Raw genomic sequence first — 16,598 nt, 5'->3', positions numbered from 1 at the left:
TACATTGTTTTCTTTTAAAGCAGTAAGCTTTATGAATGGAACTGTTCATTTTACCTGCTCAAAGAATTTATGGTGCTTGTGTTAAACAAAAAGTACAGGCACAGAGGACAACATGAGCATTTAAGACATAAGATACACAAAGATAATTCTTTTCTGTTCAAGTCTTATATAATATTAGGGAATATAGTTCCTTTGCATTTGCTTGTTTTGTTCTGTATTCTCACCATGAATGAGATGTGGCATTTAAAGTCTGTTTTAAGTAGCATAAAATATTAAAGAATTTAGAGAGAAAGAGAGAGTGTTCATGATAACAAACTGCTTCTATGGCATATGCTAGACACTTGATACAATGCACTTAGTCTACTGTAAAGAGGCTTTGGTTGAATGTATGTTGTCATAACATCACATAATGGGCCTGTTTCAGTAAGGAGTTTCAACCAACTTTTAAACTTGAACTCTGAGTTGATTTACCGAGGGATTAAAAACTTTTTGGTTTTAGGACAGCGGATCTGAGTTTGGTCAATCAACTTTCAGTAGACCAACTCGGAGTTAAGCGTGCACACTGCGACTATGAAAGGCATTATCAATGTAGCGCAGATATTACGAGTGACTGAGGCAACATCTTAAAAAAGAGGTCAACATTTCTTTTTCTATCTTTTTTATATTTACGTATCATGAAATAAGTAATGTTATGTGTGACGTTTAAAAAAAATCTTTATACACGTTACCACTTTTATACACGTTAATCAGTTTTAATAATTTAAAAGTGCACTTATTTGTCTGCCTTTTATTGATTCAGTGGTTGCAGTTTGATATGACATCAAGACTGTAAGCAGAACTAAACAATTGTTTTTAGAAAGAATAATAATCCATTAATCTACTTGTCCCTGTTGAAGGTCAGTGACTTTAAGCTAATTATTTATTAAAAAAGGACAAGTTATTCTTGTACGAGACTTTGTTCTTTGTGCGACTGAAATGTAGGCAATGATGGTAAATTTATGTGCAAAACTGAAATAATGCATAAAATATGTGCGAATAAAGCAGCGTTTCCATCCAACAAGCAAAAGAGAACAAAGTTGTCACTTCCTGATTAAACGGGCACCAAATATCAACAGTAAAAGCAGAATGTACTGCGGTAGAAGCTGCGTCAATCTTTTCTAAATGTACTTGCGCCTCAGAAGACAATGCTGACACACAATGAACACGTGGAGGTGTTTGAAGCCATGAGACACGGAGAACAGACGCTCTTTACATGCTCCAGATGCTCTGGAGGTCATTAATAATATACATTAATACTGAAACTGAGGCTTTTTAGAATGAATGAGCAAAACAACATTTAAGATGTGTTACAGTGTGCTCAGCCTGCTGGTTTGTCCATTCACACACATTTTCATCATATGATCTCTTATAACAAACCTTTTTTAATGCACATACTGTAATTTGTTCAGTAAAAGTATTTCCATCATAGTTTAGGCGCATCTTTTCGAATAAAAGTTTATCCCACTCAGTTATGTGCATGTTTTATTATGCGTATTTACAAAAGGTTTGTGCATCATGATGTTTCCATCAATCGTTTTTATATGCATATCCAAAACGAGCCTTAAAATAGGTGGGTGGAGACGTGAGGCTAAGGCGAGAAATACCGCTTTGTCTTTTAAAAAGAGGAGGAGACCGACAGAAACTCAGAGTTTAGAGAATAAAACCTGCTCCTGACCAGGTTAAGTTCACAGAGTAAGTTACCACAGTAACTGACTCGGAGTTAAAGTTACCTCTCTTTCAGAAACAGGCTTGACCTACCCTACTTTCTCCAGTTTAACAAACCTGTCATTTTAAATTGGAAAACCCAGAGTTTCTCTCATTTCAGGGTTAAAATACTCTGAGTTTTCACTTAAAGGTGCAGTAGGTGATCTGCCAAAAAGCTAACCGCTTAGCATATTATCTTTGGACGGCGGGGAGGGACTGTGATTCAAAGCCACACCCTCTGAAATCGCGAGCGCGCGCAACAGCCGACAGACAACCCACTAGTTCAGGTCATTCGCCAGTTAGTTAGTGCCAGCACCGTGCAGGAATTACATTTATTATACTTAGCCACACTTACATGCTATTTCAGAGCGAATATTCATAGTAGCGTGGTAAACAGTATAGGAAGGCTATCATTGTTCAAAAATGACCCAATGTGAATATAAAAGCAACTTTAGCTCAATAAAGCAGGTTAGGCGGAATAGCGTTGTTTACTGGTGTTTTGTTGTCAAACTAAATATAAATCTACATTATAGATGCTGTCAAAGAACCTTATGAAACTGAAAATAATCACATCAATCTTTCACCAGGAGATTTCAGTGGCTGAACAACACGTCTGTGCATATAAGTCATTCATAACACAACACAATCTAACATAAAATAGTTTTAAAACAGAACATTACCTGTCTAACAGTAATACTTCAGCCATGGTCTCGTCCTTCCTCCAGCGTGCTAAAGTAACTCCAATATTGATTCAGGTATTTGAAAGTTTCAATTCAGCATTTGATTTCTCCCGGTCCGTCTCGTGACCGCTTGGCCGCTTTAAGGTCGAATTATACTCGCGCTTGGCTTTAAAGTAATCGGCCCGAGCTCGGTTGTCCTTCGTTGCCTCCGGCTCCGACTCGGCATCTGCGAGCGGCCTGCAGCTCGCTCGCGCGCATGCGTTTGTGATGCAGACGGGCAAGCGCTAATGGTGGATCTGCGTGAACAGATGCACAGAAGTCGGAATCTACATTTGCTGACAGACAGTCTGACCAGCTTATCGGAATTAAGGGAGATGACGGTCCGACTCTATTTAATTGGATGAACATTTTTTAGTTTTATGCTTTACCCAGAATATAAAAATACATATAAACACATTTAGATCATTTACTGTAATCATTACTATTGGACTGTGAAGAGACTTTCAACCAGCACAACAAAAAATGTTTCTGAAGACAATCACCTACTGCACCTTTAACCTCCTTTCTGAAACAGGCCCAATGTGGCATCACACGCACACAAGTAAACAAATCCCACTTGAGCGGATGACATGATTAAGATGAATTCTGTGCTTTCCATGTTATTTACGCTGTGCATCGATAATTACTCCTTATGTGCATTTGTATGTGTTGATTATTGTTATTTATTCACATGAACACTTCATGTTTGGTGTGAACAGCATAAAAGCAGGATTTATTTACTTTTTTCCCTGGCTCCACTGATTTCTGTCAGATTCATGCAGCATTTTACAATAAGCTCACTCTCTCTGTGAGACATGCTGCTCAGTTGTGAGTGCACGGATCAGAGCAGAATTTCACTGCATGTGATATGCAAAGTAAGGACAGGTCGTTATGTAAATGAGATAACACCTCTCGTTTGATTAATAAAATAACAAAATATGATATGCACCTGTTCTGTGGGGAAGAACTTTATTTGTTTTTTGTTGTCATCTGGTGCTATATAAAGTAAATAAAATTTAGATAACTTTTAAGGGGGCAGGGTGACCCCTTATATTACAGTAGGGGAAACACTGGTACATCATAACTGGTTATGATCTATTCCTGAACTTGTACTGAATCCTCTACATCTGGATTGTGATGCATTGATGGCAATTCATTTTGACACCCCTAATGCATACTGTAAAGATTATCTGAGTAAACGTGTTTGAGAAAACCCTCTCTGGTTTTGTTATATATCTATGTTTGTGATGTCCTGATCAGATTTTTTTGCCATTGAGTCTGAGTTGTTTGATTTTAAGTCTCTACCGATACTGAAACCCTATCCAATACTTCTATAATACATAAATAAAGAAGAGCGAAGAAACAGATCCAGGATGTTCCTTATTTTTTTATTTAATTCACTTTATTTTACCATTCAACAATTATGTTAACAAACAGAGCACTTGTTTGAGGTACATATGTGTACTTTTCGAAAAACAACCCAGAAAATTCCCAAAAGCCCTTTTGACTTAACTTTGGGTCAAACTTTGTGAGCTCATAACTTTGCATCAGATTTTAAACTTACTAGCCACTCCCTAGCAACCACTTATGACACCCTAGCAACTGTCCATAGACTTCCATTGTAAAAGACTGCCATTGACTTAAAATCAAGTTAACCTTTGTGAGCTAGCCAGCAGCCAATCACTGATGACCTTACTTACTAGCCACTCCCTAGCAACCAATTTCAGCACCCTAGCAACTGTTAGAGAGACTTCTAACACATGCTAGTTGTTTCAACATGCTACTGACATGCTAATCTTGCAAGATTCATGCTAATTACATGCTAGTCATGCTAGCACAAGCTAATTCATTAACAACATGCAAATTCATACTAGAAACAAGCTGATTCATGCTAGAAACATGCCAATTCATGCCAGAATCATGCTAACATGTTAATTCATGATAGATACATGCTACCAACATGCTAATTCATGCTAGACTGGCTTGTTTTAGTCTTTACAGTGGTTACATTGTTGACTGCAGGGATCTTAAACATTCTTTTAGTCAATTTGATACTTTTTCAAACTAAATAAACTACTTCTTACAGGCTTTTTCAAGCCACCATAAATTTTGTACTCAAACTTTATTATCTAGTTTAAATACCATATTTAACATTAGAGGGATGTTATCCAGCTGCAGTATTTTATTTTCTCCTAATGTTTAAATTTTTTTTGTTCGGTTTTAAATACACTCTTGCACTAAATAACTCTAAATTTTATCATACATTAGTATTTTTATTTGTATTTTGTGGATGTTCTCTTCTGCCATTAAATTTCACTGGGTTGGGTTGCTATGTATTATGAAATTTGTTTATTTTAAGTTCACGCAAATCACCTCTTCATCCACTCTTGATGACAAGAGATGGAGCAAGAGCACATCCGGGAAATTGAATTGTACTCGGCACAATGTGTTGAATTGAAATTGGCACAGTACTTTGGCATTTAACTGCTGACGTTTTACAAGAACAAAATAATGCAAGATTGAGAAAGAGCCAGGGAGATAAAAGACAGTTAAAGAATGCACAAGGAGTGTCACATGCCATTTATTTAACTCAGACTCAACCCACACAATCAAAATATTGTTTGACAATACAAAAACTTGCTATAGTGGTTGGCCATAAAATATAATTGTTGGCTAAATCCTGCCATCTGGCAGAAGCATAAATCAGGATACAGTATATGACAGACAGAGCAGCTTACTGTTTGTGAAGCGTTAAATACTGAAGATAATCCAAAAGTTAAAGGGGACCTGTTTTTCCTATTTTTAAGACTTAAGATATGTCTTTTGTGTCTCCAGAATGTGTCTGCAAAGTTTCAGCTTCAAATACCCATCAGATTATTTATTAGACTTTTGTGTATTTTGGAAATTTGAGCTGTTGTTGTTGCCTGTGCCTTTAATGCAGTTGAGATGGTTCACCCCATCATTTCCACGTGCGTGACCGAGCCAAAAGTAATTGTGATTACAGTTATGAACAAAATAGTCGTGATTATGATTTTTCCTTATGCCTTATTTAGTTCAGTCAAATCACACTAGAGTTTTTATCCCTCTTGGTGTGGTTAGTTTAGGCTGGTGCGATTGTAGCAATCTTACTCGAGTGTGCACCAAACGCGGACCAAAAAAGCGCACCGAAACCTCCTTAAAGAGGTGGTCACCGTACGCTTTCAGACGAACCCTGGAGCTGTTTATTTGGGGTAAACTACTTAACTTATTTGGGGTAATAATCAAAATTGAGCATAAATTTTGATCGATTTCGATTAAAAACCGAAATCGTGACACCCCTATTATTGATAATTATTGAACACCGTTGTCTTTGTCTACTTTTGAAGAAATAATACAGTATTGTGCTACAGCGTTCGTTGTATATGGTATAATTCTGGTGCTTGTCTCAGTATACTCCATAACGTGAGATCATTCACATCAAATATTAACCCAGTGATCGAGTTACACTCACAGGACACAGAACTTACTCGTAATGACAAAAGTAAATATCCTTGTTGGTTAAACATTTCATCTGTGTGCAGTGCGCACACTTCCCCCCCACCCAAGAGTGTTCACATGAGGAAACTACAAAGCCTGACAAACAATGCCTTATTATAGGGTGAAGTATTTTTCACATCTGCTTTGTCTGCTTGATTTAAATAGTCAGCAAAACCTGCTTCTGTACGTAACATCACTATCAAGTTACTTGTCCAATTGATCAAATAGATTTTCACTTACCTCTGTAGAGCATTCACTTGTCAAGGACAAACATTAAGGTGGAGCCATGCAGGGTGACCGGTGCTGCTGCTCATGAGCTGGCTCTGAATTGACTGTTTGATAAGAGAGGTTTTGGTTTTTTAAGCTGATGAATATTAAATGTAATCAAATAACAGCATGGAAATAATGTCACTGAAGTTTCGTCTTGCTCAGAGTAAACATTCAGAACTTGATTTACCTTATCGCTTCATTTTACATAAGTTTTTGATATGCATTTAATTCATAGCTTTATAAACTTGACATCACAGCTTGATCATCTTTAAAAACCAAATGTAGAAAACTAATCTCACACTGATGCAGGGCATGATGTTGTGCGGTTTCACTGTTCACATGGGTAGAAGTTCACTTAGTAGCGATTTTGAAAGTGAATGCAAACCATTCAAAATAAATCCGTATTGTTTGCATTAATAAAAACAAAAAGGCGCAGTGACCGCGAGTCTGTCACAAAGCCATCAGTTTGATTTACTTATTTCAGTTTGTTTTTCATTGATGGAGCGTTTTTAGTTAACGTGGTCACCGCTTTTGTACATCCTCATGCGAAGAGGGCATTGTTTACTATAAAGAACTAGCTCACTTCCACAGTGTAAAATCTCCTTATATTCTCACCTTTTGTCATCCAAGATGTTAATTTCTTTCTTCAGTCCAAAAAAAAAAAGAAGAGTTTTTGAGGAAAACATGCAGGATTTTTCTCCATTTTGTGGTCTCATTTGGTACTCTTTTGGTTAGGGGTGTGGCGAGATCTCCTGTTACGAGATCAGGTAACAGCTTTTTTTTTTTCCGTGTTATTCATTCACAAGCAGAGGCTGCTTTAACTGGCACCACACAAAATCATAGGCGTTACCAAGCGATGGAATAGCACTTTAGATATGCTGAAAGTCATAATTGTAGTAAACGCAAATTAAATTAGGACTTAAAAAATAAAATTGCAATACAGATTTGTAAATGCCTATGACATTTATCCATATTTTGTGACAGGATATGCTATACTCATGCCTGTGTTGTCTTCATCATCAATAATGCTGTCCTGGAAATGAAGAAGTTTTCTCTCCATTTAGTGTGCGGTATCAAATTCCAACTCTGTCCGTGCTATAAGTCCTTACACTCAGGGGCATGAGTGAATTAGGGTTAGGCGATGTCTAATGTGAAATCACGATGGACGATGGCATAAACGTTGTAGGCGGCAGTGCATGAATTATTTATAAATAATTAATTCATTCATCATAAATTAATTATTTGTAGCCTACAGTTTCAACTACCTGACCCACATGGTCTTTGTTTTACCCATAAATAAATAAAGATAAGTTACACACAAATTATCACCTGTCAATCACATTTTTCCCGGGACTCTGGCATGAATAGGCAGAGTGATGTCTGTCATAATGACGTCGACAAACTTGGTTGGTAAAAAAAGGTCCCAAACCAACAGGAACCAACCAACAGTATCTGAGGTTTACAGTAGAATTACCAAGTACAAGCGTTAAATCGAAATATTGAAGCAGTGTACTGACGCTGTGATGTGTTACCTGATAGATTCAAAAGACCGAAGAGTCGTTAGATAGAGACCAGATGAAATAAATATCACATTTAACAACTATTGTGAGACTCATTCCAACGTTACATCCTTGATAAACTATCCAACGTGCACTGCACTCTGGGGTTTTGGGTTCAAAACACCCGCTGACTGCTGGAGCTCAGACGCACGCAAATGCTGCAGCCAATGCCAGAGTGTGTGTGGGGTCATGTGATGTGCATTTTCAGGGGTATAGTGTGGTCGATGTCTATCGGCCGTCGACCCAACCCTAGAATGAATTGTTGCTCAATGAAAATGAAACTGGTGAAGTCAAAAATTTAAAAAATAAGGAAGGAGTTAGATTTCACGTGTGAAATTACACAGCGTAGAAGCCACTGCATAGAATTAATTAAAATACACTACCTGACAGAAGTCTTGACGTCTATTTCAGTTTTTAAAGCAACATATAATAACAATAACAACAATAATAATAATAATAATAATAATAATAAGACTTCTCGTTGATCATTTGTAAAAGTGGCAGAAGGTGGATTTTTCTGATGAATCATCTGTTGAGCTGCATCCCAATCATCACCAATACTGCAGAACACCCACTGGAACCCGCATGGACCAAATATTCTCATAGAAATCAGTCAAGTTTGGGGAAAGAGAAATCATGCTTTGGGGTTACATTCAGTATGTGGGTGTGCGAGAGATCTGCAGAGTGGATGGGAACATCAACAGCCTGAGGTATCAAGACATTTGTGCTGCCCGTTACATTACAAACCACAGGAGAGGGCAATTTCTCCAGCAGGATAGCGCTCCTTCTCATACTTCAGCCTCCACATCAAAGCTCCTGAAAGCAAAGAAGGTCAAGATGCTCCAGGATTGGCCAGCCCAGTCACCAAACATGAACATTATTGAGCATTATTCTGGGATAAGATGGAGGAGGCATTAAAGAAATTGCGATGAGCTATGGGAGTCCTGCAAGAACGCTTTCTTTACCTTTCCAGATGACTTTATTAATCAGTGATTTGAGTCATTGCTGAGTTGTATGGATGCAGTCCTCCAAGCTCATGATGGAGTCAGACACAATATTCATTCTGTGTCCACTGCAGCATGACTTTATATTCTATACTGGACATTATTTCTGTTCAGTGAAGAGGCTTTTGTCTAAGCAAAGTCAGACCTTACTGTCCTAATTAAAAATCAAGGCATGATCATGTTTTATTTTGGTCAAATAAGCGTAATCTAGAGGTCTTTGCCTTTCATATAAGCCACTTCTAATATGTATAATTTTTTTTCTTTCATTTAAATAAGTTTATTTTCCATTCATATATTTCATTGTTGAATATTTCTTAAAAATAGTGTAAAAATCATGTCTTGTCTCGTTCTCATGAACTCAATCTGATGTCTTGCCTTGTCACACCCATAGTACTGTACAATTATGTTGTCTTGGAATTAATGTTGAGGAACCGGCTTGTGTTTCTGTGATTAAAAATAGTAATGTAAAGAAGACTGTCTTACAACGATCTTCATACCATTTAATCTACAATCATTTCATGTTGGCAGGATAACACCTCTTCAAATGCTTTATTAAGTTGCTGGTTAAAATTAATAATAGTTGTGCCAACATGACAAATGAGCTGGTTATAAAATGCTCCTACATTTTTTTCTGGTGCTCCTGATTTTTCGAAGTTGGGAGCACCGGCAATTTCAAGCCCTACATTAGAAAAATACTGTTTTTTTTTTTCAATTTATTATTTATTCTTATATTTTGTTATTTTTTGTTTTGTCATTTATTTAAAGTGTAAAATTATTTCGGTTTAAATGTCAAAAACATTCACTTATTTTTAAGCACAAAGAGAGAAATTTACTATTGTTTGTTTTTTATATTGTTTTGTGCTGTTTTAATTAGTTACTGAGCAGCAATAATCAACACTGTAGAATAACTTATTTTCTTATTTTTTAACCTAGTGGGGTTTGAACTTAATAAATGCAAAATAATCGTGAAAACCGTTAACCGTGATTATTTCTCAGACTATAATTGCACAACCAAAATCTATAATCGTTGCATCCTTAACTGCATGTCTGTCAGTCAATATTAGTGGGAGGGTTTATGTCAAGTTGCCGTCGGTCTCAAAACCGCTCCAATTGGTCCACCATTTTTATGTTGTTGAATTGAGGGAAAAAAAGGACTGTGTTTTTATATCACCCCAATATGATGGTCTATACACTATACCAACACACGTCTGTCCAAGCAGCTTGAAAAGTAGATTTTTCACCATAGGTGCCCTTTAAAATCAATATAACATTACCAAACATTAATAAAATACTGCATTGTTCATTGTTTTAATGAAACCTTACTGTAAAGTGTTACCAAAGTTATTAAAGCTGTACAAATATGATTCAGATAACATATAAAAATAATAATAAAAGTGCACATTTTATTCATAAATTTGGTTAAAAAATGACCTAACTTACTATTTAGCATTCACTATTCAATGTCACAGCTATTTTTGGATTTAATACTAATTTATAATAATTTGTATGAACTTGTTTTGTACATTTTAGTGTGATTTTAATCTCCCAATGATGGGTAGGTTTTAGGGAAATGCCTCTTTAAAAAATATGTTTTCATATGAATATGGATTATTGGTTTTGATTTGGTGAGCTTCGCCTCAGTGCTTCCTCCGCTTGCCACCTTTATCTGTATCCTGCCCTTCCCTTAAGGTTGGGCACTGAAACACAGTTCTGTACCTACATAACCGGTACAACTTGGTAATGGAATTAACATTGGCTAGTAATTAAACGTTTTTTTTTTTTTTTAATCTCTGGACAAATGTTTGTGGGTGTGTATGCACATTGTTTACTGTTTGCATGTCTGTGTGTATTGTTTCAGTGTCAACATTGTAATGTATGCATTCACATTAGTCACAATAGTCACGCAGGATTTTGAGTTGGAATTGTAGTTGACCATTGCGGTTTGGGAGACGTGTTTGTGGAGTTGTTGCAGATCTAACTATAATAAAGTGAAAGTGAATCATTTGCATGTGTTTTGTGACTGGATGCAAATTTAAAGCATTTGTGCACAAGAAATTATAACATTTGCATCTTTAACAAGGGGTTAATTGAATTTAAATAGTTATTTGGTCAAGACTATACATTATTTTGGTTTGTTTTGTGGTTCTGTGGTCACAGTTAATTCAGTTTGGTTTGGTTTAAGTTTCCCCTAATTGAACATTTAAAAATATTATACATCAGCATTGCATACAAGAGATGCTGGACAAGGATATTTGATTATTCAAATATTCGTTTCATGGGTTGGCATTCAATTCGTATTTTCTTTTTTCTTGTTTTTTTGTTTTTGTTTCCAAATACATGCCGCCCCTTGTGAAATGGTTCTCGTTCATCCATTCACCCATGAGTGAACGTCATTATTCACCTGCACCTGATTGATGTTATCAGAAATGTTGGCAAACTCATTGTCATATATCAACACTTCCTCACACTCAACATGAAGAGTGAAGGTAGCAATGTAGCTTCACCATAGCTGGCATTTTGATTGTTCTTTGTTTAAAAGTTGACTTTGTGAAGAAATTAATTTTATTAGATGATAAGATGCTCTGTAAAACATGCAGGATTCACACAGTTTATTCACATTGTGTGACAATGGCGGTGGTGACGACATGGAGACAGATGGGAAGCAAGTGCAAGAAGTTTAATTGTAAATAGCAAACAAATTACAAATCATTAAAATGGTTATATATGTATGAACGCATATGATAACAGTTCATTTAAATACTTACCTCATATAAAGCTTAAATTTACATGAGATTATTAGACATAACCGTGAAACCATGACTATTCTTCAGATTATAATTGTACAACCAAAATCTATAATTGTTGTATCCCTAATTGTTATGCAGTTTAAAACATAAGATATGAATGTTTCTGAATGTCGAAGAAGCCCACTTCAGTGCTTATGTTGTGCTCTGAAATACAACATTTGAATGTTTGTGAAAAAAAAAAAGAAAGAAAGAAAATTACATTGTATACATTGTAGAATGCAGTGATGTTATGTAGTTTCAAAATACAATATATTAATATTTTAATGTAGAAAAATACAATGTGGGTGTCTTAAGGAGCGAAAAGTACAACATATGGGCTCTTATATGGTGTTGTGTCTTCACTGATATTGCAAGTCATATCTCTCCGGCCCTTTATTTGGGATACTTTCATGAACTTGCCCCATGATGACAAACTAATTGAATAGCCCTGTCATAGAGCAAAACAGACAGCAAAATAAGATTTTCAAGTTTGCGTACTCCTGGGGTCTGTTCTTCGTACGTGGATTACTCAGTTAGCTGGATTTGGATATTAACGATTTGACACGATCCAGGATCGTTTCGTTCTTTAAAGCGGATCCGAGAGTTGTTGTCATAGCAACAGTTCTGCTAGGTCAAACCTGATCGGGAGCAGGTTCAATTCATATAAACAGGATTAGATCGGGTCAGTTCAAGCAAAGATAATACAGAAAGTATGTTCCCAATTCTGATATTTTCTTACAGTAGTAGTTATATACACTTGGGAAAATGGTACATATTTTTAACTATATATATATAAAGTTATAGTCATTAATAAAATAAATAAAGTTATACATATTAATAAAACGTATGCAATCTGCACCCTCGAAATGAAAGTACAAAGACTGCCACCTGGTGGTGCAAAGAGAAAACTTATTGATATTAACTTTTTAGATCGCTTTAGTACAAATTGTGTATAATAGAAATGCACAATATGTGCCTTTTTTTTAAAAGCAATAATACATTTATGCAGTCATAAACATGTTTTGATTGTTAATATGCCAGTGATTTGATGCTTCACAAAAGTTGTAGACGCCTTTACCAATATGAAAATGCTTTTGTAAACAACCAGTTATTCTTTACACCGATTAAAAAAAACTGCTACTATAATAAAGAAAATCTTCTCTAAATGTAGAACTAAATACATTGATTTGCATTGAAATACATGATGAATACTCTTGACACATGAAAGTGTAAAGCCTGCAGCTCACAACAAATGTGGAAGGTAATTGCGTGTCATATTTAACAAGTCGTTTACTGCTAATTTGATGTAATTTTGCTCACATGGATAATTGAATATTAATCAGATGATGTCATTACGCTGCTGTGCCATCAGCCAATCGTTGCGTTGCTGATCATGATTTCGAGGATCGATAGATCTGTCCTTCACAGCACACGCAGCGATCTCAGATCAGTTTATCCAGATATTCTAATCTGATTCGCGAACTTGTTTGAAGAACCAAATTAGCCAGAGATCAGTTATCAATATTAAAAGATCCAGGATCTGCCAAATAATCTTAGATCATTTAAGCGAGGTATGAAGAACGGACCCCTGGTTGGAGAAAGATGAGTTTAAACTGTGGCTGAAACCTGTCGCTGAAAACAACCACGTAATACACAGGTGTCAAACTCAGTTCCAAAAGGGCCGCAGCTCTGCACAGTTTAGTTCCAACCCTAATTAAACACACCTGATCAAACTAATTGAGTCCTTCAGGCTTGTTTGAAACCTACAGGTAAGTGTGTTGGAGCAGGGTTGGAACTAAACTGTGCAGGGCTTCGATCCTCCAGAAATTGAGTTTGACACCCCTGACGTAATTTATTCTCTCAAGGTTTGTTTTTTCCGAGCTTATCCAAGTTCTGTTGCACGGTTGTGCTCCATTGATTTATTTAACTACAACTGTTTATTAACATTTGTTTATTAAATTAAAGGTTTGATAATGATTACATCTTGAAGTGGTGATGAGGTCTTAAAATATTCTGAGAAGGTCTTTTAAAAAGGTATTGAAATTTCCTTTAGGATTCCTGCAAATACCCTCATAAATCACGGCCTTAAAACACTCCAATTACTCTCTGTAAACAGCAGTGAGTTTGGTCAACTGATGACCTTTACGGCCAATCACAGTAATTTCTGTTAAGCATGTGAACACAATGCCAAATCAGCACTGTTTAAAGACTTACTCAACAGTGCTCAAATGTTAGCAGCCGGAAAATGGGCATTTTTAAAATTTAAGTACCGATTGGTACCGAATTCCAGTATTGTAACCACCCTTGATTGAACAATAACAATGAAGTTGTCTTCTTTTTCTGGTATTAAGTTGTCTAAATTTTTGTGTTTTATATCACTGAATCAAAAATCATTGAGTCATTGAAATGGTCTAAAATTCTAGGACTGTTTTGGCATTTGGTATGTGAACCCACTAAAGCACCAAGAGTGTAAAATAGATATGCATACACTCACATCTGACACATCTACATCACCCCATGCTTATGAAATAATGCAGCTGAAGGACAGAGAGAAAAGTTTGAGAATGCATGCATAATTCAAGAATCAGCACACATCAGTGTAGGAGTAACTCTGAAACACCAAACGTGTGAGACACACACACACACACACACACACACACACACACAGAGAATTTTTAAGGTTTTTGTGTTCAGAAAAAAACAAAAAAAAACTCAAACTAGTCAAAAGGAAATCTTTTAGATTATCTGAATGAATATAGAATTCAGAAGCAGTTTTGTAGACATAGTAATACTGCAACCTATTGGTTACACCACGTCATTACATGTTTTTTCTTTTATACAACCAGGTGGCGCTATTTTGCCTTGCCCAAATTTGATTTGGATGCCATAGGGCTTATTTTAACTGGAAATACTGCAATAACAAAAAAACAACAAAAAAAGTAAAAAAATAAAATCTATTGTTTTCAATCGGAGGAAATGGATGTTAATTGCAGCATAAATATTAAACAAAACCACATTAGACCTTTATTTCTAACAATTTCAAATTCATACCTTAAATCTACAAATTTATACCTTTTATGGTAGTGATTTAACGGCTCACTAATCTCACAGTTCGGATCACATTAAGGTTTTTTAGTCACGGATCAGACCATTTTTCCGATCAACCAAAAAGGGGAGGAGACAAATGTAATTTGCTTTTCATATATTACAAAAACAGTACTGCAAGACACTTTTGGTTTTAGCAAACAGAACTTAAGCTGTAATTTAGAAATAAAATAAAATGAAGAAATAATCAGCTGAATCAAAAGTTACGACTACTGTTGCTGATATGTAGAAATCTAACATTATAATTTATACAACCCATATTTATTTTTAGTCTCATCAATAAATGATTCAGTTATTCACTCATAAATCTTCGTTTCATTGCTAGATCATTTTGAAAGAATTATTCATTCATGGCATATTATCATGTCATGGCAACATATGTTAATTCAGAATGGCATCGTACTTGGCAAAATCATGACGTGCATTTATTTATAATACAAATCCTATTTTATAACTTTGTATGTGTCTCATTCTACTAAATTTACTTGTTATAAAACCATTCAGCAATGTATAGTTTAGTTTTAGCGTTGGTGTTTCTTTATAAAAGCGTCTCTGCTAAAATTCTCAAAGGATTATTGATGTAAATATTTATGAATTCTGTGATGAATCAGTTGACCAGTACTTGAATTGTTTGCAGGCCAGCCTAAAAGGTGTAGTATGGAAACCGACTTTAAATTTGTGAGACCACCCCTCTGATTGGATTTCATGTATTAGCCTCAAAGTCATAACCTTTTTTGCTTTGCGTCAGTCTTTTTAACAGGAAACAACGTACTTCCGTTTCTGTGTGCATGTTCGGTTATGGTTTCAGTTAGTTGTTTGTGACCTTTGATTTCGTCTTTTTGGAGCTCTGCAAAACAGGTGAGGAGAAATTCCATGTGCTTCAGTGATAAACGCTTGTCTTGAAACTAGAGTTTGTGAATATTATGCAGGGCTTCTGCAGCTCTTAAAAAAGGTGCATACACAAATTCAGACTTGAGAATTTGACTTTTAAAGTGGAAGTAAAGGGTGACATGATGGCTCAGTGGTTAGCACTGTCACCTTAATGCAAGACGGTTGCTGGATCAGTTGGCATTTCTGTGTGGAGTTTGCATGTTCTCCCTGTGTTGGCATGGGCTTCCAGTGCTCCAGTTTCCCCCACAGTCCAAACACCTGCACTATACTGTAGGTGAGTTGAATAACCTAATTGCAGTGTATGTGTGTGAAAGTGTTTGGATGTTTCCCAGTACGCTTATTGCAGCTGGAAGGGCTTCAGCTGTGTAAAACATATGGTGGATGAGTTAAAGGAAAATTAATGAATGAAAATATGTTATACTCCATTATTTTAACTGTTTTGAAGAAAAGCGTGTGTTTAATACAGTTTTTGGAGCTTGGGTGCTGCCATCTTGGATTATTGAGGTGTTTCACGTCACAGGGTTGGTTCCGTTTCCTGAGGTGAATCGATGATGTGGAAGTAATGGTCTGACCACTAAAGGCTGATTTATACTTCTGCGTCAAACGCCGGCGTATGCTACGGCGCTGATGCATAGCCCTTCGCCGTGGCTGTCGCCGTCGCTGACGTGCACCTCTCAAAAAATGTAACTACACGTCGCAACGACGTGTAAGCTCTGTGATTGGTCGGCTTGGTAGCACTGATGAGTCTGGGCGGGACCAAGAGTCGCGTGAATGGTGCGAGCCTGATGGAGCGATTGTTTACAAGTGTGGAGTGCCGTGAAGGAGCTCTGAATGGAAAGTTTTGTTTTGTGTTTACCTCATAGTTAAAGTTGTTGCACGTCCACCGGTTCCTGCCTCAAAATGAGCGAGTTTGAGCCACTTGTACATCCCGGAAGTGTTCAGGAAAAGCAAAGCAGCAGCGGAGAAACTCAACACAGAGGAACATTTATAACTCACTGCCAACTA

At 36.3% G+C, this 16,598-nt stretch overlaps 3 protein-coding genes across 3 annotated transcripts in view; 2 read left to right on the top strand and 1 right to left on the bottom strand.

Annotated features, from left to right (window-relative positions):
* LOC147842519 (4-galactosyl-N-acetylglucosaminide 3-alpha-L-fucosyltransferase 9) overlaps positions 1-7,400 on the bottom strand; it is a 32,435-nt gene extending 25,035 nt beyond the window's left edge. Inside the window, exons 1-2 of the mRNA XM_087264167.1 lie at positions 6,864-7,400; positions 6,219-6,310 (exon numbers count right to left, since the gene is read on the bottom strand). The gene's annotated coding sequence lies outside the window, so the exon portion shown is untranslated. The remainder of the gene's footprint in view (positions 1-6,218; positions 6,311-6,863) is intronic.
* fut9b.1 (fucosyltransferase 9b, tandem duplicate 1) overlaps positions 1-16,598 on the top strand; it is a 207,687-nt gene that overhangs the window by 135,104 nt on the left and 55,985 nt on the right.
* The window catches only part of fut9b.3 (fucosyltransferase 9b, tandem duplicate 3), a 163,559-nt gene that overhangs the window by 135,076 nt on the left and 11,885 nt on the right, over positions 1-16,598 (top strand).

The sequence above is a fragment of the Danio rerio genome, chromosome 8, assembly GCF_052040795.2.
Source record: "Danio rerio strain M-AB ecotype USA chromosome 8, GRCz13ab, whole genome shotgun sequence".
Taxonomy (NCBI): Eukaryota; Metazoa; Chordata; class Actinopteri; order Cypriniformes; family Danionidae; genus Danio; species Danio rerio.
The sequence above is the reverse complement of the archived record's forward strand: the minus strand, read 5'-3'. Positions and strand labels throughout refer to the sequence as shown.